The sequence below is a fragment of the Parambassis ranga genome, chromosome 6 (assembly GCF_900634625.1).
Source record: "Parambassis ranga chromosome 6, fParRan2.1, whole genome shotgun sequence".
Classification (NCBI taxonomy): Eukaryota; Metazoa; Chordata; class Actinopteri; family Ambassidae; genus Parambassis; species Parambassis ranga.
The window spans coordinates 14,091,828-14,117,962 of record NC_041027.1 but is presented as its reverse complement, the minus strand read 5'-3'; the positions used below and the strand labels follow the sequence as shown (position 1 = coordinate 14,117,962).

Here is a 26,135-nt window from a genome sequence, read left to right as displayed (position 1 = left end):
TCCTGTGGTATCGTGGAAATATAGATAGTAGGTCTTAGCCTCAGGTTACATGACTAACTTTGTGTCTAATTTGACTAATCGGAGATCAGGTTTTTACAGTGTAGATGTGAAGTGGCCCCCGGGCAGGTTTCAGCAGTGCTATTCTATTACTGCAGTGTGTCAGTGTTCTGTGTTCCTGCCACATATCAAGCACAGCAGCGCACGGAGCAGCAGCTCTGCGCTGATCCAAAGCTATCACAGTGATTTACCTTCCTCTTTCCAGGCAGATATTCAGGCTTGCAGCAGTTGGAGCTTTCCTCCTCCCACTTTTGTTCTCTAATTTGGCTGCTTCACCTCGTGCCACTCAGCCCGGTGTACCAATCAGAGCCGTACGTATGGTTTGAATAATTCATCTCAATATTTATTAGCAATCTGTCTGGGGGTATAATTAACTAAATAATGATGTAGAAGTCAATTAAAAGTCCACGAGCTGTGGTTGGATGGACCGCTGTGTGGGAAAGCCGAGAACAGGCTTTGTAATGAGGAGAATTAAGGGGCTTGATCGTCAAATCAACAACAGGCTGCGAGAAAAAGAAACGCAAAAAGGACGGGAGATAAACAGAGATAATGAGAACACAACGGCAGAAAAACAGACTGACACAAATATAAAGGTAAGCTCCTTCAGAGGGGGAGGCAAGGTGAGACAGAGGGGAGGAAAGACAGTAAACCAATCAGAGCAGAGTTCATTCAGCCTGTTTGACTCTCATCAGCGTGGCTTCTGTAAATCTGAGCTGACCTCAAAGAGTTCAGAAACACCCTTTTTCTAAGAAATGGGTTGGCGACAGATAACCGGCCCAACTCCAAACTTGTTATCAGGGAACACACAATTAGAAATGAAGCCGTCCTTTAATTAATCTTATAAGTGGAAGCCTGGGAGGGTCCGCAGCCTCGCTCGTCTCCGTGACAGATTTCATTCCAATTATACGACATTATCGCAGACTGCACACGCTGTGATCCCCCAATTAGAAGCAGCCCAGCGCTGCCCCACGCAGTCGGGACAGGAGGCTCGGCTAACCCCGACAGTTTCACTCAGTGTAGCCTACTTTCTTCAGCGTGTTCCAAATTGATGGTGTCTTTTATATTTGTGAAGCGACTCGCTGACTTTGCTCAGAGAGGTTTTCTGGGTCTGTAACCTCACTGTTAAGTCATCACAGCGGCCCCAGGCTGTTTGTCTCTCTTCAATGAGGCAACATACATTATCCATCTGTCAGAAATCTGTGGAATGGAGACGGCAAATTATTTAGTTCATATATTTACTATATATTTGGATTGGGTTAAGGTCCGCGGATGTCAGAAACCAAGTCAGGACCTTGCAGTGGTTGTTGTGTTTCTCAGTTCCTCAACATCCTGCTGAAAGACGCATTGACAGTAAAAACTATGGACAGAGCTTCCGTGACGTCACCGGTTGTTTCTGAAGATCCGTTCTGAGGCTCGGTGGGAGGCTCCGGGACGCTCTGACCGCCGCCATGTTGGCAGCATGACATCCGCCAAAACTCCAAATATGGACAAAGAGGGGGGGCACGAGCGGAGTTTAGGGGGGTGGGCGATTGTGGAAGCAGGAAACTCATGTTGATATGTCAACTGTCTGTCACTCAAGCGGCAACGCCCATAATTATGCGTAATTTTAAGTCAGAATACCATTGAAACGAGTGAGTTGTAAAAAAATTCACCCCCCTACAATTGACACTAGAAGAGAACCTATCATCTGAGAGTGGTTTTTTGTACCAGGCTGTAAACATGTTCTTTTCTGCTGTGAAGTCGGCCATTTTAACATGGGAGTCTATGGGAAATTACTCGCTTTTGGAGCCAGCCCCCAGCAGTTGCGGCGTGAATTACAAGTTTTGACACTTCCGAATGGGATTCAACTTTGAGCCCCGAAGGTTGCCGCTTGGAAAGACGCCACTGCTTCCATGAAAGGGAGGACAGAGCAGGAATGCTAAGCTAGGTCCCAAAAAATGAAATAAGTTAGAAGACCCATCGTGTGCTTGACTGAAAGGCATAAACATATCATCTGTTTCTAGTTTTTTCCATCTTCAGTGTCTGAAAGGTCCATATCTGCATCTAAAAATCACTTCGGCCTGATGTTTGTCTGCAAAGAAAACAGCAGTGATGTGTGGACGGCTTTGAAGCATCACCACTAACAGGATTCTTTAGATGCACCTCATCACCAGAGAGAGAGAGAGAGAGAGAGAGAGAGAGAGGGGGGCCTCGAGCCACGGAGTTCTGTAATCACACCCAACCAGTGACCCAGTTAGATTCATGTAACCCCCAAAGATCCCCCAGCATCAGCACCGCCGCCTCCCCGTGCTGCTCTTCCTCTGCTTTCTTTCATTTGATTTCTTCAGTTTTTTTATAATGTAGCCTGAGCTGCTGTATTGATTTACGTTGCCGTGGTCGTCCTTGGGGGAGTTTGTGTCGCCTCTCCATATGTGCTTTTTATCACAGAGAAGATGTTCGCTGCTGCTGAACAGAAACACTTTGTTTTCATATCGCCTCAAACAAACACAGCGGAGGAGCTGGATGGCTGCATTACCAACAAGAAGAAGAGCAGGAAGTGTGTGAGTGTGTCATAGAGCTTTCTGTGACAACAATGCTGACGAGTGCTGTTAGCTTGAAAGTCGTCCCACGCTACTCAATATTTTCCATATGCTAATGCTAACATTCCTATAACTTTAGCATCACATAGCATCAGCGACAGTGTCAGCTAGAAGCTAGTCTGACTTATGAACGATGAAAATTTCTCATCGTTCACTTTTCTTCCCGTCTGACCCTCTATAGCAACAACACTTTGATGACATTTGTAGTCCTAGTTAGCCACTTGTTAGCAACCATTCTTTTAACCCTTTCAACCCTTACGGCCCTCATGTATGGGGGCTTTTGCATGCACCCAACAATAAAAGCCATAAAACACTGTACTAACCATGTAAAAAAATAATCATATTGCATATCAAATTAAAGAGGAGAAACTCTACTACAAGCACATATAAGCCATATTTACACACATCAAACATAACTCTAACACCATGCAAATCAATTATCACTCATCAAAATAAAATTCTCAGATCAGAGTTGAACCAACTGCCACATTCTTATTGCTAACTCTGTGATACTTCAAGTCACACAAACAAACAACATGTCATATGAAAGCTGAGACTTTACCAATTGACACTGTTACAGTTGTTTTGCTATATTTGGTGAATTAGAATATAAACAATTTAAAAGTAAAAAATTCTTCTGTAACTTTGCAATAAACAGTCATATTGGAGAGCAATAAATGCCTGGAATAAATGATAGACCAACATGTCTGTGACCAACAAGGTCAAAAACTAATAGTGTTGCATTTATAAGCCTGTTATGGATTAAAGAAAAATTAAAAAATATTTTATACACTTAACCAAAAACATAGGAAGTGCTAGCATGCTAACACGTGTGTGGGTGTCTGAGGAGCAGAGCCACTTCATACACACCTCAGCAGCACAAACACGTCTTTGACATAACATTGATTTAGTTTAGTTTTTATGGACGTTCTCTTGGTAGAATTTAAGGATTTAATGATTTTTCACAGATGGAGTTCACAGATAATAAAAGAACAAACAGCGTGTATCTGCACTGCTTGTGATACTTAAACTGTCAGCTTATAACTTTTGTCTGTGTTGTGAGAAAAAAATGCATGATGGGTAATTTCCTCATGTGGGCTGAAGGAGCTCTGAGTCGGCTGCACTTCTGTTTTCCGCTGTGATAAGATGAATAGATGATATTAAGGCACGATGGCGCCTGCATTGACAGTCTTGTTAGCACATTCTCCGTCTTAATAAATCACAGCGAGGCGAACAAAGATGAACGCCCACAAGACTGCAATAAAACTGGAGGAAATGGCTGCCAACAGGACGGCTCCTCTGTTTTCCTTCCTCTAGCAAAACAACAGCAAACTTGCAGCGTTGCGGTGGGAAGTGAAGAAGTCAGGCAGTCCTAGCAGCACCTGCAGCTCATCTCTGGAGGACGGGGGTGGGTTGAGCGTTATACTCTCGTCTGTCAACTTATCATGATGAGAAGGTGCAAATGAGTTCCCCCATCCGTCACCCCGTCTCCCGCTCTGCTCCCTTGTTTTACTTCTTTTGTAAAATGAGTATTCATCCTCACCAAGTGTTACTCTGTGCCTCCAAATCATTTCCAAACATATTTCCACCATTTTGTTACCTTACCTTACCTTACCGGCTCTCCCCCTCCCTCCCTCTCTCTCTTTCTTCCCATGTTGGCCCATCCCAGCGCTTCCCTCCCCCTCTCAGAGAAAACCCTTATGTTGTTGTGGAGTCCACCCGCCTCTCCGATTGATCCCAGGACCGGCTGTTGCCGCCTACACGCCTCCACCCTGGCTATTTCCAACCAAAACAAACCCTCATCTTTTTTTGTTTTTTTTTTCTGCACGGTTCCCCCGAGGATTAGCATTGTAAACAAAAACCTCAAATCCCCGAGTGTTGTTTCTATAGTTGTAGCCATGCTGTAAAAGCGGGAGACGGAGGAGGCCGGGGATAGTGGGTGGCCTGAAGTACAGTACAATGAGCACAGTGGTGGGAGGGAATGTATGATTTGTGCAGGCCTTCAGGTTCTTCAGCCATGTGGTGGAGTGGAGATAGTACTGTAAGCAGGAGGGGGCCGTTTTCCACATATACACATATATATTTTTACATTCTGGGATTCGACATATGCATATATGCATTTCTCGTTTGGTGAGTTCAGTGTCTGCCACACTGGGGTGAGTGTGAGTGCATACGTTAGTCCTCCAGCTTCTTCTTCTTGCCTTCTGCCCCGACTTCTACTGCGACCCAAACATCTGTGACGCCACACAGACGATCACCTTCTGCACATTCGCTGGGTAAAATTACAGTACAACCAGTTCTACTCATGGCGGTCCACAGGGTTCTGTGCTACTACTGTTCACTCATCGACACATTTTCACCGCTATGTCGATGACACCCGGCTCTATTTATCTGTTTATATTTAGAATATATAGACCACAGTGCAGCAGTGTCTTCTAATTGGAAACACACACAGTGAAACACAATTTTTCCTGTTAGTATGCCAAGTAAAGTAAAGTGAAGCCTCATTTGGGGAATCTTTTTTTATTTTATTATCAAACATTTCCAGGCATTGCAGACGCATCAACATTCAGGCAGGATCAATGGCACACACGCAGTGTGGTTATTACCATAATAGTGATTGAAAGAGCCGTTTCTCAGCTTTCAGAATCTGTTGAGATTTTTTCAGTAGTGCGAACATAACCAGAGCTACGGTAGTTTGAACAGCGCATGTCGATTTCTGTCGCCGGCCACAGCTCCGTGTTAGGCGGGTTATATGCACAAATGCTCATGACAGAAATGTCTCCACCAACAGATAACAGATTGAACTAAAATCCCGACCATACCTCAACAAATTTGATTATTTTTTTTTATTTAAAATGTATTTAAAAACTGTTTATTTCCCTTTTTTGGCAGATTGTGATGAGGGGCTACATCAGTTTGTGAAGAAACAAACACTAAACTGTACAAATCTGTGCCCTCATTACTGTCACACTCTTCACAACTCAGAACAGGAAAAGAAGAAAAAAAACCCTCCTCATCTCCTCCTCTGCTCCTGGGATTTATGACAAATGCACACACACCCTTCTCGTGGTGTGTTCCCTCTCTCTTGTTTATCACTTTTCCATTTTTAACCTGCAGGCATGGTGGCACAGTAAATCAGAGCAGCCTGGACCTTGTCATCCTACGATTACCTGCTGCAAAATAAAGTGACCAGGAAAATAGAAGCTACACACACAGACAGACACACAGCAGTGTGTGTGTGGCTCCTGCACCTTGAAGCCATTCTTCAAAAGCGTGAATAATGATGGCAGATGGAACCAATGCAATAAGCGAGCCTCTGTATGTGTGAGCATGTGTTGGTCTCTGTTCCACGCTCACGTCTGATGCTGATGGAATTGATGATTTTCTGCAGCTTTTAAACCGGTGTGTGTGTTTTACCTTCAAAGCGCACACGGCCCACCCACCTGCGCCGATGCTAATCGCAGGCTAAGCTAGGTGCTCCAGCTGCGCCTGTATCAGATGAACCTCCGTGGGCAATCCCTCAGCCCGGGTTTCCTGCAGCAGCACAGCTGGCCTCCCTCACCTCTTCCTCGTGCTGCACAGATAGCGCTCGGCCTCCCTGCTCCAATCACAGCGAGGGGAAATAGAGGGAATCCAATTTCATTTTTTTTGTCTATGACACTGGCCACTTGCTGAGATGAATGTGTCACATTATTATTTGAGGTGAGGTTAATCCAAGAGGAGTCAGCAGAGAGGACCAGAATTTTCTTTCTTTTTGTGTTACAAGGCAGAAAAAAATCAAAGCTGTGAGAGCAGGCAGACTGTCCTTGACTCACAGACGGATAAAAGCGTTCGTGGTATTTGTTTGGTCTCATCTGAAAGAATAAAAAAAGACTTCTGTGAACGCAGCACAATCAGGGCTACAAGAAACTCAAACATGTCTTTGTGCAGTATCACACGAAAAGAACGATGACCTAAGGATGGTTTTCTTTTTGTCATCATGGAGTCCTAGTTAGAGTCTTTGAAAAGAATCATCAAGATACAAGTGAAATCTCACCCTAGCAAAGTGAGAGACCTTGAGAAGAAGCTCTGGAGTGAACCCGGCTTCAGCTAAAACACAAACTAGACGACTGTTTATTTCCATATTATCATATTGACACAAGAGATGCTGGATCCAGGTAAACAGGTTCAGGTCCCTGAGGTGGCGGGACATATTCCAGCTGAGCCCTGATTGTGTATCAGGCAGAGCTACTACAAGTGATTGTTGCGATTTTTGTCGAAGACAAATTTAAGCTTAAGACTCCATTCGCACTGGGGTAAATCAATCCGGCTAGAGCAGGATTCAGGGTAGTTTCTTTTCTGAACAACGTGAATCTGGATATATCTGGATTGATTTCAATCCACCTCTCGGAGGTGGATCTAGCCAGATTGGCTAACATCGGGCTCAGCTTTGAATGCAAATGCAGCTAGTGAATCCCGCTAGTGACGTCATACTTCTGGTTCACGGGGACAGTGTCCGGGTCGCGTACAAAAGTCGCATGTAAACAACCGTTGAACTACGACAGTTTATTTTCCACAGGGCTACAAAGGAATAAACTGCTTTTTGAACCGAAAAAAACTAAAGAAGGACTCTGTATATTACGAGGCGCCACCTAGTGGTTTGGAGGACAACAAACAAGCTGGACTGAGCACGGACACGCATGTTTGAAAATAGGTCTGAACATATCCAGCTGGATTCAATCCTACTCAAGCTGGATTGACTTTGTCCAGTGTGAACAGGGCCTGATCAGTCCTCAGTGTTTGATTCCAGCCTGTGACCTTGGCTTCACGTCGTCTCGTTGCTTCCTGTCTGTTTCCACTGACCTCCTGCTGAGGGAATTCACTTTAAAAAGTTGTCAGCAAAGTCTTCAGAGTGTGTGTACTTTCCATTCCCTGCCATGCGTCTCCCCGCTGTAACCTCTCATTGTCCTCCTTTTCATGTTGCCCCCTCTGTGTCCTCCTCATCTTTGTTGAAATGGCCCTTTAGAGTCTCTGCACTCGCAGAAATGGCCGCGAGGTTACACTCTGTTGCATCATGGCAGCAGACGTACTCCTTTTCTCACCAGTATTTTTTTCTTGTAAGAGACAAGCTGAGCTTTGTGTTACACAACACACGCTAGAAAGAAGATTGAGTCTTGGTGTATGTGATGCTCAGTGTATAAATGTGTGTGTGTGTGTGTGTAGGTGGGTAGTCGTGAGTGTGTGTAGGTGACTTTAGCTCCCTCATTAGGAGTAGTTGTCTTGGTTCTGTGTGAAAGAGATAGAAACTGAGAGTAGGAGGTGAAAGAGTGTGTGTGTGTGTGTGTGGGGGGGGGGATCTGTCACTTTACATTTAAGTGGCGGATTCACACCACAGCGGGCTAACGGACAAACAATCCATCCTTATTTACCCTGCTCAATGCCAATCCCGTTGGATTGGAGGGAATTGGATTCCCACATCCAGAGGCGAATTCTTTTCAATTTGAAGGATCCCATTAAAAGTCTTTTTCTGTCCGCCTCTGTTTCACTCTGCTCTGCCTCTCTGGAAGTTTTCCAGTTCAGCTTAACACACACACACATACACACACACACACATCAGCATGCGAAGGTGGTGTAGTGATGCTGTTCTGCATTGTTAATATACAGAGTAATTATGTATTTAACAGGCTTTTATTTTGAAGGATGTGTGTTTTCAGAGGTTTTGCTAACATGTCAGGTCATATATGTAACATATTGGGTTTAGACACTTCCTGTTTTGTTTTGGGTTGACAAGTGCCATGATTAATCAGAAATTTGATAGCATGTAGTAGCATGTAGTAGCATGCTAACTGTTGCTAGCGTTGTAGGACACAGAACATCCATCCATTCATCCATTTTCAAACGCTTATCCGGGGCCGGGTTGCGGGGGCAGAAGTCAAAGCAGGGACGCCCAGACTTCCCTCTCACCAGACATATCCTCCAGCTCTTTCGGTGGGGTCCCAAGGTGTTCCCAGGACATAGTCTCAGAACTCCTCCCCAGGGAGGCGTCCAGGAGGCACTCCTCTCGATGTGGAGGAGCAGCGGCTCTACTCCGAGCTCCTCACCCTTTGAAGGAGACTCATTTTGGCCGCTTGTGTCTCATTCTTTCTGTCACTACCCAGAGCTCATGACCATTGGGGAGGATAGGAGGGTAGTGGAGGAGTTTGTGTATCTCAGACACGCAACATCGATATATTAAAAATACAAAACAACACTAAGCACTAAAACAATGGGTTAAAAGCACCGATGGGTGAGTCTTGAGGGAGTCAATGGTACGATGGTCCCAAGTCGGAGCAGCTGAATGCTCTAAACCCCACAGAGGGACAGGTGGAGAGGAGTGTAGGAGATCAGAGCGGTTTATGGAGAGCTGGAGATGATGTGTAAATATTCATCATATAAGCTCCTTAGTCAAGCTTCTAGCTAGGATGGCGTTGTTATGACTGTGGGTCATATTGTATATTGTGGTGTTGTGTGTTCTGAGCCTGCATATGTAGCCTGCAGCTCCAATCAAGGCAGCTGGACTCATGGCATTTTCTGAGGATGTTTCTCCCCTGAGCAGCTCCACCCATTTCTCCATAGCACCTACTATATTTAAACTATATATAGACAGAAGTAGAGGATTATTTTACTGTATCTTGGAGCTGTGATGGTGACATGGATGCTTTGTCTACCACAGCACCATCTCCACATGCCAGCTCAGCGTCAGCCCACATCTCCTCCTCCACAGCTCAGCGTGGAACACCCGACCGCTGCACCGGTGACAGCGGCAGACACGCCGTGCTTAAAGCCCCTCCTCTTTAGACCTTCTTCTAACATCAAAGCGGCTCATCAGTAAACAAAGCCACGCCGCGGCGTACGGCGTGTGCTGTGGGAACGGCCCGTACGCATCCACATGTCCGCTATGATTTATTGAAATATTACCCCGACCAAATTAACAAAGGGGGCCGGTCTGCGGCAGCCTGTGAATAACAAACGTGCTGGGGGAATCCATGCAGACACAACTCTTATGGATATTAATATTTTCTTTCCCTGTCATTGGTTATTTATTTACCAGCGTTCTCCCTGCGGTATTGAGACAATCCATCCTGTCAGATTTACCCTGTTAAACAGGGACGTGTGCGTGGACTCCAGGAAAACATGGCTGCTGATGTGTGTGTGTGTGTGTGTGTAGCTGCGTGCTTGAGCGTGGGGCGTCTGAGTGTGTGTCAGTGTTTTGAGAAGGTAATGAGAGCAGTGTGAAAATGTTATTAGGGGCTGTAAGAGGAGTGCTGAGGCGTTTCAGAAGTGCTGAAATCACTTTCACAAAAAGCCACTCTGAACCTGGAAGTGGAAGCAAACCTCCCATCCATCTTCTCCGTCCCTCTGTTGTCTTCTCCTGGCTCCCTCTGTTCTGCTTCACGTCCTGATCCACCACTTTTCCTCCAGTTTTTTTCTCCTCGGCTCGCCCTCTTCATCGCTCTCAAACACAGAGAAACATAAAAAAAAAATGGGCTCCAGTGTTGGAGTGTGTGCCCAGCTCAGGCTGTTTATGTGCTTGTAACATGCAGACTCTATATGACTTGTTTCAGGCTAGTTTCAGGTCTCATTATGAGCATATGACACGACCACTGAATAAAACAACCAGCAACATGGCTGCCTTGAGTAGAAACTGTGAGAACAGATGATTATCTTTTTAAATTAAAGTCAGTGGGACTCGACGGTGATCCTCAAACTTACTAAGGAAGCAGTGATCCATGAACTCTGACACGTGGAATCAGGTTTCCTGACATTTATATGTACCTGATATCAAAGTGTGAAGCCTCGAAACTAAATACAGATGTACGTCGTCTGCTCTTTGTTCCATTTATTGTACAGGAACTAGACAAGTTTCAGTCACACCCTCAGATCTTCACCTTTTTAGATGTGTGTTCGATGTTTGTGGGCCACAGTTTTGGTGCCAGCCCCTAGAGGCTGCTGTGTGAACTGCAGTTTTTCGCTGATGTGTGTGTTGCGTGTGTGTGAATGGGTGAATTTGAAGTACAAAGATGAACCATATAACTGCAGACTATAAGACATTTGTGGAGATTTCTTAAATGCGTGAAGAGATGTGAAAAAAGGTCTGTGTGTTCCTCTGTGAATGACACCGTTTATCCTCCCTACCTATCACCTCTCAGCAGCTCAAAGCACTTCACACACCGGCTGTATACGTGTATCCATATCTGATCCTTCAGAAGGGTTAAACTACCAGGACTCTGAGCTACAGACACCCATTAGTAACAAGGCTGAGCAGACTGCGGCGATGAGAACGTGGCAGCAGTCACAGTGCTGCCTACAGGCTTGCATCTGTGTCTTGAAGCTGTCGGTTGATGCAGGTTGTGAAGCCTCTGAATCCTTTTTAATTGGTCAAGAGGGAAAAGTTGCTGTTCTGCATGCTGCCAGTGAGGCAAATAAGAGGAGGGTGTAAATTATGAAATGTGTTTTCGTTTTGCAAATTTGCAAAGCCAAGTGTGAAGTGGAGTGTTTTCATGCTGCTCCTGGCTGCCGTACAGACGAGCAGCGTTCTGAGTGAAGCCCAGACTGGCTGCTTTGCTGTGAGCTGGTGAGCGGCGGCAAAGGCAGAGGAACAGCTGAGGAACGGCCTAAGAAGATGGTGCCAGTTGGGCAGGTAGACAGACAGAGCCTCCGACGTCTGAGGCATATGTGGTTTTTACCCTGGATGAAAGGGTCAGGCTTCATTATGCTAACACCTCACTGCATGTGTGAGTCATCACAGAGGGAAATAAACACATTGTGAGTGCATGATCTATCAGCTCCAGAGGGAAGTATCACTGTTTACTAGCATGCTCTGTTTGTGCCGTCTGTGTCGTGTTTACCTCATCATCCTTTTGCTCCTGACCTACAACGTCAGTTACCGCCAGGTCCCAGAGTGACAGACTGAACATAACCAGCATCCATGACGTCACACAAAGGTTTCTGAGGAACTGAGCGCGTCATAGCCCCTCCAACCAACAGCTCAAAAACATGACGCACAAGTGGAGCAGAGGCTGGCAGGCGGTCACAGAAGCAGGAAGCAGCGTCACTCAGAGCAGTCACGTCCATAATTATGCTTCATTCTGGCTGTTTCTGCTGGACATTTTAACATGGCAGTCTATGGGGATATTTTGAGACTCCTGCTGCCCCTAGAGGCAGCAGAGGGAAGTGCAGTTTCAACACTTCTGCAGGTTGCTGCTTAGTCATACAGTTTTCCTGGAGTGTGTGTATCTGGTCTGGTAAAAGCCTGTAAATGTGATTCATCTGTATAAAGGTAGAACATGCTCATGTGTTATGACTAAGACAGGTTTATCTCACTGCTCACTGAGCTCTCATGGCTTCACCTCGTCGTCTTCTACAGAGAGAATATCAGCACAGAAGTGAAAACATGAGGCCTGAATGATGCATGTTTCTAATTAGCAGCTGTAATCAAAACCATAATTAACAACAAATACGAAGGCAAATAACACGTGGAGCTTATATACCAGGAGTTCCTTCACTCCATCAGCTGCGTTTACTGTGTGTTTCCCTATCGAGAACAAGAGCCCATTCCACAGGGAGCTGCTGTACATGAGGCTGTATGGAATACAAACACATGCTCAGCCACAAAGGCCCCTGGGAGCTGGAGTTTGTTCAGTGAGATGGCGTCCGTGGGGTTGGTGGTGTGGCATGTTTATTTGTTGGTCCTTGGGTCACTGACCTTTCTGCATGTAAATACATGAGAGCGGACACACTGCATCCCAGCAGGCGAGGGCCAAGCTTGGGGCTCCAGGCCAGTCCAGGGCCCCTGAAGGCCAACAGATACTAGATAGCACACTTAACTAACACATACACATACACAGGCTGAAAGGCACCGGTGGTCAGAGTAGACATGAGGACGGCCCCTGAGGTCTGTCCCTGAGTTCTGTCCCTGCAGCAGCAAAAGCGTGTTTTTCCTGAGCTGACTTTTCTTTTTGACTTTTTTACTCCTGCTGTTGTCCACAGTTGCCATGGAAACACAGTCTGGCATGATCGGTGTAACCGGGGAGTTTCATCTCCAGTATCCTTCATCTCCTCTTCCCTGTTATTAAGAGAGAAATACTTTAATTGCGCAGGTTTAAGGTGGCGGCTGCCAGAGAGCGAGCGGCTGCCAGGCGCTGGTGAAGCTGTCTGTATCTGTTCAGTGGAAATTGTTTTGCCATGAAACACCATCTGTCTGCTCTGCCTGCTGGCTACACTCTGCTCTGACTATCTATAGATTCAACTTCAGTGCAGCAACTGGAGCAGTTGTCAGAGCCTAGCAGGGATGCTAACATGTAAAAGAACTGGACGTGCTTTTTTGACAAATGAAATGTTTATTTTGTTTATAGCAGACACTCAGAACAGTTTTATTTATTCATGTCTGTGTTGTGTTGGATCCAAATATGCACTGGAACATGCAACACTCAAGCTGTAAGAACCACAAACTTAAAAAAACAGGTGAATGAAGAGTTCAGGTTCACACATGTAAACAGGAAGTGGACGCTCTGTGTCTTTTGCTTCCTGTTTTATTTTGAAAGTCCTCGTTGATGGCCTGATTGTTCTCACCTGTGCTCCCCTCAGTCTGTCCACGTTGTCCACCCTGTGTTTTGCTTCTAGTTTGAGTTTCTTTGTAAGTTTCTTTTCTTTCCTCGTGAGTTTCTGTCCTGCTCTTTGATCGTTTGGGTGTTTGCTTTTTGGACGAGAGGACAAAATGTTTCAATCCCTGCCTGACAGGTGGGTATCCATCAGTGTGCTGGCTGATTGGTGTAAATATTGTGTTGATTTTTTTGCTTTACTTATAGGTGAGATAAGTTAAGAAGAATAATAAAGCATATTTAAATAAGATTTGTTTTATGTATAAATGTGTTTTTGAGAGGCACAGATGCTGCTTTACTGTGAAATAATCGAAGCCAAATGTCTGCTAACAGGAGATTTTCTGCTGTGTGAAGGGTGGGGGTGATTGTAGGGGAGTAAAACGAGGAGGAGGAGGAGGAAGACAAAGAGATAATGCTGCTGTTTAAACAAGGACCTGTCAGAGCATTCTTATGTATTCACACATACACAATCACATACACGCAGTGCAAACAGTGTAGACAAACATGCAGGAAATGTGCACAATCTCTCCAAATCTCTTTCTACAGAACGAAGAAAAGCTGCACAGCACAAAGACAGTCGAAGGTTTCAGCACTTAAACTTTATTTCTGTGTGTCTTTGTGTTTATCCACAGGTAGACGTTTTACTGAAGACACGGAATCCAGACATCTCATCCCGCCTCACCAATATCCTCAAGTAAGTCAGCAACAGTTTGCATTATTTATATTTTGTCTGTTATGTCCTTCCTCCTTCTGTCTGGACTTAAGTCACAGCTGTGAAACCTGCCTCACAAAGGTGCTAGCAGTGTGGTGGGGCTAAAGATGGCCTGACGCAGCGCTCTGAATGGATGACAGTGTGCACTGTCATCCATCAATAGTTCTCTAGAGTCTCTGTAAACTGGTCTGTTTAGGTTCATTTTCTCCTGCTGTATCTCTCTGAATATAATGTTTTAGGGTCAGAATGTTCACAAAAATGGCTCCAGTGTTTCGTGTCTTGGTGGATAGTAGGGTGAGAGCATTGACAGTTGGGTGATCACGGAAGCTGTGATACAGCAACCACCTGTCACTCAATACGGCAACACCCATGATTATGTGTAATTTTAAGCCCTAATATAATTAAAACACGGAAAAGAATTCACCCCCGTCCAATTAACACTAGAAGGGAATCATCTGAGACCAGAATGTTTTTTTTTTTGTACCCGGCTGTAAACATGTTCATTTCTGCTGTGAAGTCGGCCATTTTAACATGGGAGTCTATGGGAAATGACTCTTCTGGAGCCAGCCCCCAGTGGTTGCAGGGTGAACTACACATTTTGACACTTCCGCGTGGGCTTCAAGTCTGAGCCCCGGAGGCTGCCGCTTGGGTAAAAGCATCTTTGGATGGGCAGCTTTGGGTATTTTTGCATGTTTTTGCAGTTTGTTTGACTGATTCACCCACAAACGTGCTAACAAATTTAGCTGCTAGTGTTAAAACAACCTAAGCAACTTGTTGTGTTTGTTGATCTCGTTGGCTGCCAGTGGTAGCCGATTGTTGTGCTGGTAAAAGACCATCAGTTCCAGACTGGGTTGGATTCAACGATTCAGTCTCAATCAGAGATCTGGCTCCGTATAAACAGGGACTTCCTCATTCATCTGTCAGTCAGAGACTCACAGAGCAGGCAGAGGTTTGAAAAGAGATATTTTTGTTTAAATGGAAGGAAATCCTCTTCATAATGGCCGATGACTCAGCTAATGGAAGTTTAGATGGCATCCTCCCTGGACTCTGAGGTTTCAATAACAGTTTGATAAACACGCCTGTGTTCTGATCCACAATGATAATGATGTGAGCTGTGTGAAGTCAGCGCAGCCTGAAGGATGATGTTCGGTTTAAATGTTTCTGCTGCTGAAGTTCAGCTTCCCTGCAGCTTCCAACACAAGTTTACTTTTGTTGTGAAGCGGCGAGGTGTTTGCATTTTAATATGAAGTTTCACTTTGGGTCAAGCAACAACGTTCTGATAAAATAATGAATTTTTCCCTGCGAGGTGTTTTGTGTGTGTGTGTGTCGCAGCAGCAGCAGCAGCAGCAGCAGCACTAAAAGGAATCCTGTAAGAATGCCGCTGGCCTTGACAATTTAACAGCTCTCCGAATAATTTATTTCTCAACACCCAGCATGTTTTTTAATATTTTTTTTATTATTATTTGACTCACCTTGAAATGAATAGCCTTTCCTTCATTAGTGAGAATGAGACCTGTGTGGTTGTATTGAATATAGCCTTAGGTCACAACACTCAAATGAACCAAACCCTATTAATTTGAGGTCTGTGAGGGTGTGTGTTCCTGTGTGTGTGTTTCTGTGTGTGGCTGTGTGTGTGTGTGTATCAAAGAGGCGGTTGCAGTCTTGTAGTTGTACAGTTCTTTTGTTCTTTTAACATTAATTGCACTTTTTAGACCTTTCTTTGCTCCTATTCATAAAAACACATGAATGCAGTCATTGACAATGAGCATGTTTTGTCTTTGTGGACAGTGTCTGATATGATAGAGTGAGGTAGAATGGATATAATGCAGGAAATATTGTGTAAAAATGATCTCCATGTCCACCATTCATTGTGTGCAATGACTGATTCTACTGCTGTCTGTGAATCTGCATTAGAGACAGCTGCATGTATTGGATTGTGACGTGGCAAGGACAAACCTCTCAGAGCTTCTTCATAGGGGTTCCCCAGGGCTCGGTGCTGGGTCCCCTTCTCTTCTCCATCTACACCCACTCGCTTGGGCTGATTATTGAATTGAATGGCTTTTTTTATATCACCGCTATGCAGATGATACCCTACTCTATCTGTGTGTTCTGTGCATGATGATCCTGCAGCCTTAGCCTCAGACGAAGGAATATCACCTCCAACTAAGCCTCCAGACCAAGGCGTAGTAGGAGGTGACCAAAGAGGAGGCAGGGTTTATGAGCTGTTACATCGTCTATCTTTATATGCAGTCTATGACTATAACACAGCAGCATTTCAGGTTTTCAACCAAATATGGGAGCCAGAAGTTTCAAACTCAAACCTCCTTATCCACATCTGAGCAGCAGAAGCTGGAACTCAGCCCTACATCTCTGAGGTCGTGCAGTTTGAGGACCTGTCCAGCACCTTGGCTCGTCTTTGCAAATGATGCTGTATAAATAAACGTGCCTTGAATTATCTTGTGTAATACTCCACTCCGACATTTAAAATCTTCTCTTCCTGGTAAACGTCATGTTCCAGGACGCTGTTCTTTCACTTTTGATAACCTCTGCTGCTGCTGGGCACATTTCCACTGCTTATCAAAGTACATTGTTCTAGTCATGCTCTGTTCTACAGTCTTCTCTAATGTCAGGCTGATTCAAAGATTTCACAGCACTTTGAAAAAAGATTTTTTTATTCTTTTTTTTCTTTAGCCAACAGGCAAATTAGGCTGAACAATGATCGGACAATTGGACGTTGACTTTTGTTACTGAAGTTGTGAAGGAGGCGGATGAGTCTCTAGTTTCAAACTTGTTGTTTCTGATGTTTGAGCTCTTGAGATATTTTTGCATGACTGAGACCTTTTCCAGCACACAGAGCTCATAATGACCTGTGAGAGCGCGGGGCTGCACTCACTGTTGGATGTATGATAAGCTTCTACAGCTGTCACAGTGATGGAGCATCAGATTGTCTTTGCTATCTTGCTGCAGACACTTTTCCTTGTCAGAAACCCATCTGTGATAAGCAGGTTAGCTGAATCACTGTGTCTGTGCTGCTGCAGCACTCTGTGTGTGTGTGTGTGTGTGTTCTCCACACCTTTAAATAGGTAAGAGTATCTATTATTGCTCTATCATTTGCCCAGACTTGCTAAGAAGTGCTGCATGTTGGGAGTTTTGCACTGTGTTGCATCAGGCCTCTCTCTCCCACACACACACACACACACACACACGCTGCTCACAGCTCTGATAACTTCTTGTCTGGGTGTTTTATCGCTTTTTGTCTTAACCTGCTCCTGATTGATTGTCTCTGTCTCTCAGGTTATCTGTCTGTCAGTTCCTCTTTATCTGCCTCCTCATACTGCAACAGTTGCACGCTCCGTTGTCGAGTCGCCTCTTTATCCGACACAGAATCCGAATCACAAGTACAATAATTAAAGTGCTATTCTTTTTGAACTCTTTTTCATCCCACTGCCGCTCTTTAAATGTCTTTTCTAGCTGAACGTCTGAGCCACCAAAAAGCCCCCGCCCGCCGCCTGCGCCCCCCACCGCCGCGCTCATGTCAGCCCAACCACAAAAGAGCAGCACCTAATATATGCAGTATATATTCACCACCACGCTCTGATGGGCACTTGCCGTGGGAGCATTTACCCGTATGATAACTCCTGCAAAATAATACAGCCTCATCTCCGATTCACAGACACAATACACACATGCACAAGCAGACACACACACACACAAATGCAGGCGTGGATTCCATTAGCGTGATTTACAGTTGATCTTTAGCAGTACAGAGCTGGAGGGAAGCCTTTTACTTTCTCATTTGGAGGAGCGAGCGGGCCTCCTCTGTGTGGGAATAGATAGGAAGATGGATAGTGTGGTGAGGCAGGAACACCGAAGAACATCCTCCAAATACACAAACAGCCAGGGACAATCAATGACAGCACACAAAATTGAAACAGAGAGAGACGAATGGAGACACAGACAGAGTTCTCAGTGGACTGAAGTCCCCCAAAGGAGCCATTAAACACATCTGACACTTTCTAATTTTATCATTATCCTGCTGTGAAATGATTTGTGGTTAATAAAGAATGACGATATGGAAAAAGTCTCCATGTTCACAGATATGAAGCATCGTAAAATGCACACATTTCAAAGACAAACTGCACTTTATCTTTTGCAGCCTGTATCGCAATAACCTGAAGAATATCAAGTGAGGAGCTAAAACTGCAATAACATGCAGGACGGTCTCAGACCGACCACGTCTCATACAGACTCATGCGAGGGTCTAAAAACGTCACGGCTCTGCCAGGAGGAAATGAGTGAGGGAGGTAACGTTAGACCTGATGGAAGGTGGTCAGATCAGAGTTTATAGCTGGCAGGATTTGAGAGGAATAATGCGAAAGGAGCAAACGATAACAGCGGGAAACCACAGGATCACCGGGTGGAAGAAGCTACAGGAGCTGAGGAGGGACAAAAGAGGTCAACAAAAGGTCAATGTGCCAAAAAGCTCATCATAATAAACGTCATGTTTGCCAGTAAATAAAATGAGATAAACAACCGACTCAACAATAATAGTAAGGTTAAAAAGGAATCCATGAGTAAACTAAAGGGTTTTTATCTCCGTCACATGCAGGTGTGGTGAGTGTGTGTTCGTGTTTAGCGCCAACTAAATCTTACCCGAGTGTGAGGCAGTTTTCTTCCAAAGCAAACCTCCACTGTACTCGGCTTAACTAAACAACCAGTTCCTAACTGATCAGCAGAACAACATGACAAGTTTTCTCATCAATGCCCAAATGGTCCAATCACTCTTTAGAGACAGAGCAGGAAACTTGACATTCTCTAACATGTTACTGCAACAAAAAAATGAACAATTGTCTCATATATGGAGGGTTGTAGCAGCATAAAAAGGCACCGTGAGACTGTTGGGCAGTGAGAGGGGTAGAGATTCAATTTAAGAAAAGTAAACTTTTTCCCAAACTCTCAACAAACGGAGCAAAAATGAATAAAAACGGCTCATACGTGCTGTGGAGCACTGGGATGGGTGTAGCTCTCCGTGGTGCTGAATTCTTAATCTGTCTGCACCAACAGCTCCAAAAAATCCTCCTAATGAACGACCTCATGTCTTTGTCATAGTGCTGAACTCTGTACAACATGTTGTATTAAGTCACAATGACAGCTTTGATTAAATGTAAATGCAGATGTTGTTTCAGCCGCCTGTGTGTTAATGTCAGTACTGCAGGTGGATGTTGTGTTGTGTTGTGTTGTGATTACATTTCCTTCCAGACAAATGCTTTGTTGTGGTTTTGTTCTGTATAACCCGGTTTACAGTTGGAAGAGTCGCTGCAGACACGTTGTTTCTTTTATCTGCTCTGAGTCTCCAGGGGTCCTCGCTCAGACCTGTCTGTCAGTCGCATGTTTCTATTAATTCTACCTGAACAGGTGGAGAAGACTCGTGAAACGTTAGAAATCAAAGAGGCAGACAGATTGAGCATGGGGAGATTTCCAGCTACGTGGAAACTGAGGACTTTGTTGTGTTCAGCAAAAAAAAAAAAAACTCCACAGGGACGCAGAGGTACACTGGAGAATGAAACTTTCAGCGTGTCGCTGTGGGTGTAGCTGTGGGTATCATATGGTGCAGGCTGGGAAGCGGCGCTCCCCCGACTGCGAGGACTTTCTGGAAACAGGAAACAGATCCGATGATCGTCCTACTTATGTTTAGTGAATGCTGCTGACTTTTGTCAGCAAATGTGTAAAACTCTAGAGCCACGGGGGAACAATCTGCTCTCTACAGTAAAGTGTGTTGTCACCGTACAATTACACCATCAGGATGGTGTACAGTAACACACACACACACGTCTCCCTTTGTTTTTGCAACTGTAGTTCAGACATAGTGTATGAGGTATATTCTGTATTTTTGTCTGCTGATGGTGTTTTTGTGCGTCTTTGTGTGTCACACACACACACACACACACACTCCAGAATCCCTGCCCCAGGCAAAGTCACAGGCTGTCCCCCATTATCAGAGGTGATTAGAGGCACTATCAGCCCACTGACAGTGGCAGCAGGCACTTTAGCACACCTATCACAGCTTACACACACACACATATACACACCAGCAGCATATGTGAAACATAGCTTCCCCATGATTACAATCACATGACGACAAATAAACCCACTCTCTTTCTTTGTCTTCCTCCTCCTCCCGCCTTTGTTCATGGATTAGAAAGACTCCATCATCAGTTCAGTTTGTGTGTGTGAGAGAGGGTGAATTGGTCTGTCAGTGATTTTATCCAGGTTGTACGTCTCTCTAGGTTAGAGTCGACACTTAGACGAGGCTGACCTTGTCTAAGTCTCTTTTGATGGAAACTATCAGTCGCTCTGACTCCAGGCAGCAAAAGAAACACAGTTTATCAATTCTCACTGATTACCCACGAGTCCTTGAAAAGTCTAAAATAGCCTTTATGGTATTGTGTTTGTATTTGTTGTGTTCCCATCTCTGTAGGCTTGTTTTAACCATTTGTAAAATGCCTAATCGTATTTTACAATCGATACATAAAGCACTACATCGTCTGCATATAGACGTATTTGCAATGCAAAGTTTGCTGTCACTTATAATAGTTTTGTTTAAAGAGCTTTTGTTTGCAGCTTGCAAATATAATATCTTTGATTTGTTTTCACTGTTACATTACGTGAGTTTAAGACTTCAGTCCAGACTGAGCTTTAAAACGTTCTCTGCCATGCACAACTTGATCCCGAATATGCTGTTTAAACAGGCACCAGTGGGCCCCGAGTGTCTTCTGACGGATGTTATCAAGAGGTTTCAAACTGTGTAGGACCTGAAGCCTTGGGGTACACCAAAAGTCATTTAATAGCTTTTAGATTAACATTCTGTAAATCATTTAATTGATTAAAAAAGTTTTTCTTAAAAAGAAAAGAAAGCAAGAGCCTAAACTTTCTCCTCGTTGTTGGACGTACTGCATAGTAACACTCCAGTGATGTCCTCACTACAGTCCAGAGGTTTTGATCCCTGAGTAGCTGTCTCCTCTGCTCGACTGCCTCTTTCTTTCCTTTAATGAAACTATCACAGTGGGGTGTGTGATAGAAGAGATGCAAAAAGAAACACAAATAGAAACAGAGCAGAAACTGACATATGGAAACAAAAGGACTCTGGATATTAAAGTTTGGTGAGTGAGATGCTGTAAGAGGAGTCCAGGTTGCATATAAAGTCTCATAGTGAATTTCTGGTGATGAACAGCAAGCCTATCAGACAGTGGCGTGTTTTGACAGGTGTGTGTTGTATTGGACAGACAAAGGACATATTGGAAAAGCAGCAGAATTCATTACTTGCAGTGTTGTTTAAAGTCAGTGGATCAGAGCTCTTGGCATAGGTGATACAGGCGGTCGCCTAGAGCGCCACCAGCTGGAGGAGGCAGCGCCGCATTGTACAGAGCTGCAGCGGGCGGGGATTCCTGCGGGTTACGATGCGAATCTCGCAGTATAAAAGTTTTGATGCACATTTTTGCAAGGAAGAGTGAAAATGAGGCTAAACAAGCCAAAATCTTCCACAAAGACTGATGAAGTAGATGAAAGTAAATTTAAGAAATTACCTCAGCGCTTACTGACCTTTTAGTCTCTGTAGGTCTGCAGAATCTTTCCTTTTAGTAGAAAGATCGTCATTTAATCTCAGCATGCACTCAGTTTAATTTGGCCCGGACATCTTTTATGCCTGACCGGCATGATATTCTCATGGTGTCATCTTCCAGCTCCTCCTTTCAGTGCTCCCTGTCTGCCTCTCGTTCTCTTTATCACTCCCTGACCTCTCAGTAAACCTCTCACAGCTCTTCCCACACAAATATCCTCCCTCTGTCACCTGTGGCAGTAAACACATCACCATCTGAGCTATGATCAGTGAGGTGAGGGCCGTCCTTTGATTTGCTTTAATCAGGACTTCTCAGTAATTGGACTGAGGAACAGCCAGTACAGCACTGTTTTCAGCGCAGTATGGCTGAGGAGGTTAATTCAACAGCAGATGAACTTTTCACAAACATCTCAGGTGGGCTGTACGGGATGTTTGTCGGAGCAGGATTGGTGTATGCTCTGATAGAATTCAAATGCTTGATGCCCTTTTCCACGTTTGTATGCAATATATACAGAGAGAGACACAGGAGGCTGGAGGCCATTCTCTCAGGTCGTGATCCGCCATTTCTGTGGCTATCCAGGAGAGAAGTTCCTATCATGGAAGGTAGTCTGCTTTTTAGTGAAGTGGAGTGAACATAGTTGAGTTGTTCTGGTGGACAGATATCAGTTAAAATTCAACATTTTTATACCTGTTGAGCTACACGGCAGAAGGTCAGTGCCTTCGAGCACATGCTGAAGCTCAAGTTATTATCAGAATCTAACCGCGGTCTCCACAACCTTGAAGCAGATGGTCTACAGCAGCAGAAGAGCAGACCAGGCGCTGCTCCCGAACAGCATTTCTTCTGCCACATCCAGAGGGTCTACTCGAAATGGAAAGCATGGATCCCCCCTGCCTCGTATCAGCGGTTCAGACTGCTGCTGTGATACTGTGGAGGATTTTCTTGGCAACACTTTGGGCTCCAGCTGAGCCTGGTTTAAATGCTACAGCCTGCCTTGAGTATTGTTGCTGACCTGACTTCATGAGCATCTCGAGCTGATTTTCTTTGAGTTCACAGCACTCCGATGGCCTCCACAGAAATAAAGAAACATCACTAACCGAGAGAGCAGGCAGTTCTCACCTCTGTGCAACACACTGTGTCCTTTTGCCATAAAAAGGATGCCGTGCTCCGGGGGAACAAAGACAATGAGCTTGGCTGAAGGAAAAAAAAACAGAGGAGACACAAAAGAAAAGATAAGGATGCAGCCGAAGGCACAGTAGTTCTGTCGAATGTGAAGAGAAAGAAGGTTTACTTCAGATTCAGGCCACGTTTTTTTTTTTTTTTTTGAGTCCTAAAGCAAAAACATTACCGTCCCCTTTTCTTTTGGGTTTTTCTTCTTCTTCACTGTTATCTCTTCAACTTCTAATTATATTACTGAAACACAGACTGAAAATTATTATTTGCACAGAATTAGCCTGGATGTTGGTGTAAGTGACTGCTCACAGGGTCAGATAGTGGCTCCAACGCAGCTCAGAAAAAGTTGACTGGATGTGTGATAAAACTTTTGGGGATATTAAAGCCTGAAGACATTTCTTCTTTCTCCCTTTTTATTTAATGAGAGATTCTCTCACATATTGTGTCACGTGGTGGAGACGTGAGGGAAGATCCTCAAAGCCCTCAAAGCTTTTGTAAGAGGCGATTCAAAGGTCAGACGGTTGGAGCAAGACACAAAGATCTGACTTCTGTCAGTCTGCATCTCTACATTAACCATTAATTCTACCAAACAGAGACGGACAGTGTGTATTGTGGCCTCTCCTCTCTCCCTCTCTCTCGCTTTCTCTGTTTGCTTCCTCCCAACCACCAGATTCTTTGCCGCTACATTTCTTTATGCTAATCAGGCTAAGCCAGTGGTGCCAGTGTTTACGCTGCAGGATACATCCACAAACGGTTAACCCTTTCAGGAGAAGCGAGTCACTGTGGATTCATGCCCTTCCCCTTCCTCACCCCCACCCCCACCCCCACCCATCATCAAAAAAGGCACATTTTAAATGTCAACTGGCATCGAGACGAGAGGCGAGAGGCCACAAAGTGCTTCGACGATGTGTCCTTGTGTTTATCAGGTTTTAATATAAGGCTACAAGCATCAGCTTTGAGCAGCACTCAGTGTGTGTTCACATCTACAGACGTGTCACACCGTGCAAAGGTTACTAACACACCTGTGAGGTGTTTATTCAATCTGAGATCAGACTTGTAAAAGTGGTCCAAAGCCAGACGTATGTACACACTATGCAAACTGTAGTGATGTATAAGGCCATCTTGGTGACGTTCTCTCATCAGCCAACGAGCTGTTCACCAATTAAGAGACCAGTCACAGGACAAACACGACCTCCCTTGCATGACATTTAGCTTGGTGGTCAATGTCAAAGCTGTCAAGCTAACTTCCAACCAACCCTGTGACATCACTGTCTCTAGGACAAGATGGCGCTACACATGTGGAATGAGTGAATAAAACATTAGTCCTGCTTCACTTTTTAGATGTATAGTTAATTTTATATATTATGTTAACAGCTCGTTAAGGCCCTGTCCACACGGAGATGAGCTAAGGCGAGCCGCAAAAGTTTTTTTTATCGTATGTGTGTTTCATCTACATGGATCCAGAGTTTTAGGAACTCGAACATGGATTCCAGAGTGGACTCATTTTAAAATGTGTCTCCATGTTCAGAAATGACGATGCCACTCACAGGCCTGGCATGCATACTACAACATTTTCAGTGATTTTGTGTGGATACGTGTGGACACACACATTTACTGAAACGATGCTTTCTTTACAGGAGAAGTGTTTGAAACAAAAGCGACTCAGCTCAGGTGATGAAGAATGCTCTTCATGGCGAGGAGCCGCCTCTCCTGCCTCTTTTTTTTCTCTCCTCTTTACTTTTCATCTCCCACAAAGCAAACTTACCTAAATCATCCCAACCCTGTCCAAATCTCAGCGTGCCGTCCAGGGACCAGGCTCTCCATCCTATTTTGCTTAATTTGTGCTTTTTCAGCATTTCTAATTAGAAGACATGGGAGAATGGGAGTTAGGGAGTGCAGGAAGGGATAGAACGACGGAGAGAATGTGAGAAAAGAGTTGATTAAGATTTGAAAGCGATTCCTCCGCCCCACCATCACCACCAGGCATTTGTGATGAGAGGAGATCAGAGGCCTAAAGCTTTACCCCATCCTCCAGAGAGCGATGGAGGAAGATGGAGGAGGAGGAGGAGGAGGAGGGCGCTCGTAAACAGTCCTCCTCTCAGCGCACCTCTGCAGGCCTTCAGGCTACGTTGTTTAGCACAGTCAGGAAAATCACTTTTTAATTCAATGCAACTTTCACAACTCTTTTAAGTGCCAATGACAACATCAGTGGAAGGTCACCGCCGAGTGGAAATCTCTTCTACAGTAAATCCAGGCTGAATAACAACAGCAGTGGTCGGTTCAGTCGACCTGTTGGATCTCGAACTTGACTTTTGCACGATTCTGATTCTTCGACATTTGGAAGCAGAGCCGGCACTGTTGGACCCTTAGTTCCTTAATAAACAGCCATTTCTTTGCAGCTGTGTGATTACAAGCCACAGTGGATACATTTCATGTTATTTGCTGGATTACATCTCATGTGTAAATAACACCTGCTTATTTATACTACAGCAATGCACGGCCATGCTGCCTAACATGAGCTAATGAGCTCACTGTTACTGCAGTATGTGTGTGTGATTTATACCTTATGTAAAATGCATGCTGTTTGCCAACAGGTAGGTGTGTGTATACTATACTGTATGTGTGTGAAGGAGGGAAAGTGTTTGTGTGTGTTTGATAAATGCTGCCAAGGTCTGTTTTCTCAGCTTTCCACATTTAATAAGATGTGACTGCCTCTAACAGATGATCTACATATTTCCCTCTGAACCAAATGCATTTTAAGCAGTTGGCTGCCGTAATTAACGCGGTCAATTTCCAAAACTCCAAATGTTGTTTCTCCCCCCCCCAATCTTTTTGTGCCTGTGCATGAATCAATACAGGAGCTCATTATGGTTTATTTTGGGAGAATGTGGAGGTGTTATTAGCACCACGTGTTTAAACTGTCTAAGAATATTCAGGAAAAACGAAAACATGAGACGCACCGAGGGCAGCCGAGTCCGGCTGTGAGCTGGTCACTTCACACCTCAGTGTATGTGTGTGTCTGTTTACACTTCCTGTTAGCATTGGTTCACCATGTTTCTACCTTTAAAAGTGTGGGAACAGACATCCATAAGCTTTAGCATCTTGCTTCATTAGCTCCACTAACTTGTTGTAGCTGTCTGCTGCCACCTGGTGGCTAACTCTGCTGTTGCTGTCTTACTCGGGTTAGCTTTGCCTGAGCTGTGGAAACAGGTTTTGTCTGTACTTTCCTCTTGTTGGTGCTTCTTTGTAGCTGCTTTCTCTTGTCATGGCTATTCAAGGTTAATGCTAACCTTTCAGCCAATCAGATTTTAGCTTATGTGATGAGCTGTGTTGAAGGATTGCCCACGTATTCGTCATATCTGTCATGATGTCACCAGCA

The 26,135-nt window shown here is 44.6% G+C and overlaps 1 protein-coding gene across 2 annotated transcripts in view; it reads left to right on the top strand.

Annotated features, from left to right (window-relative positions):
• rbfox3a (RNA binding fox-1 homolog 3a) overlaps positions 1–26,135 on the top strand; it is a 242,842-nt gene that overhangs the window by 30,243 nt on the left and 186,464 nt on the right. The window contains exon 2 of one of the 2 annotated variants that reach the window (XM_028407838.1): positions 13,891–13,952. The gene's annotated coding sequence lies outside the window, so the exon portion shown is untranslated. Of the gene's footprint in view, positions 1–13,890; positions 13,953–26,135 lie in introns of those variants that run through there. The other variant, XM_028407842.1, reaches the window with a different exon arrangement.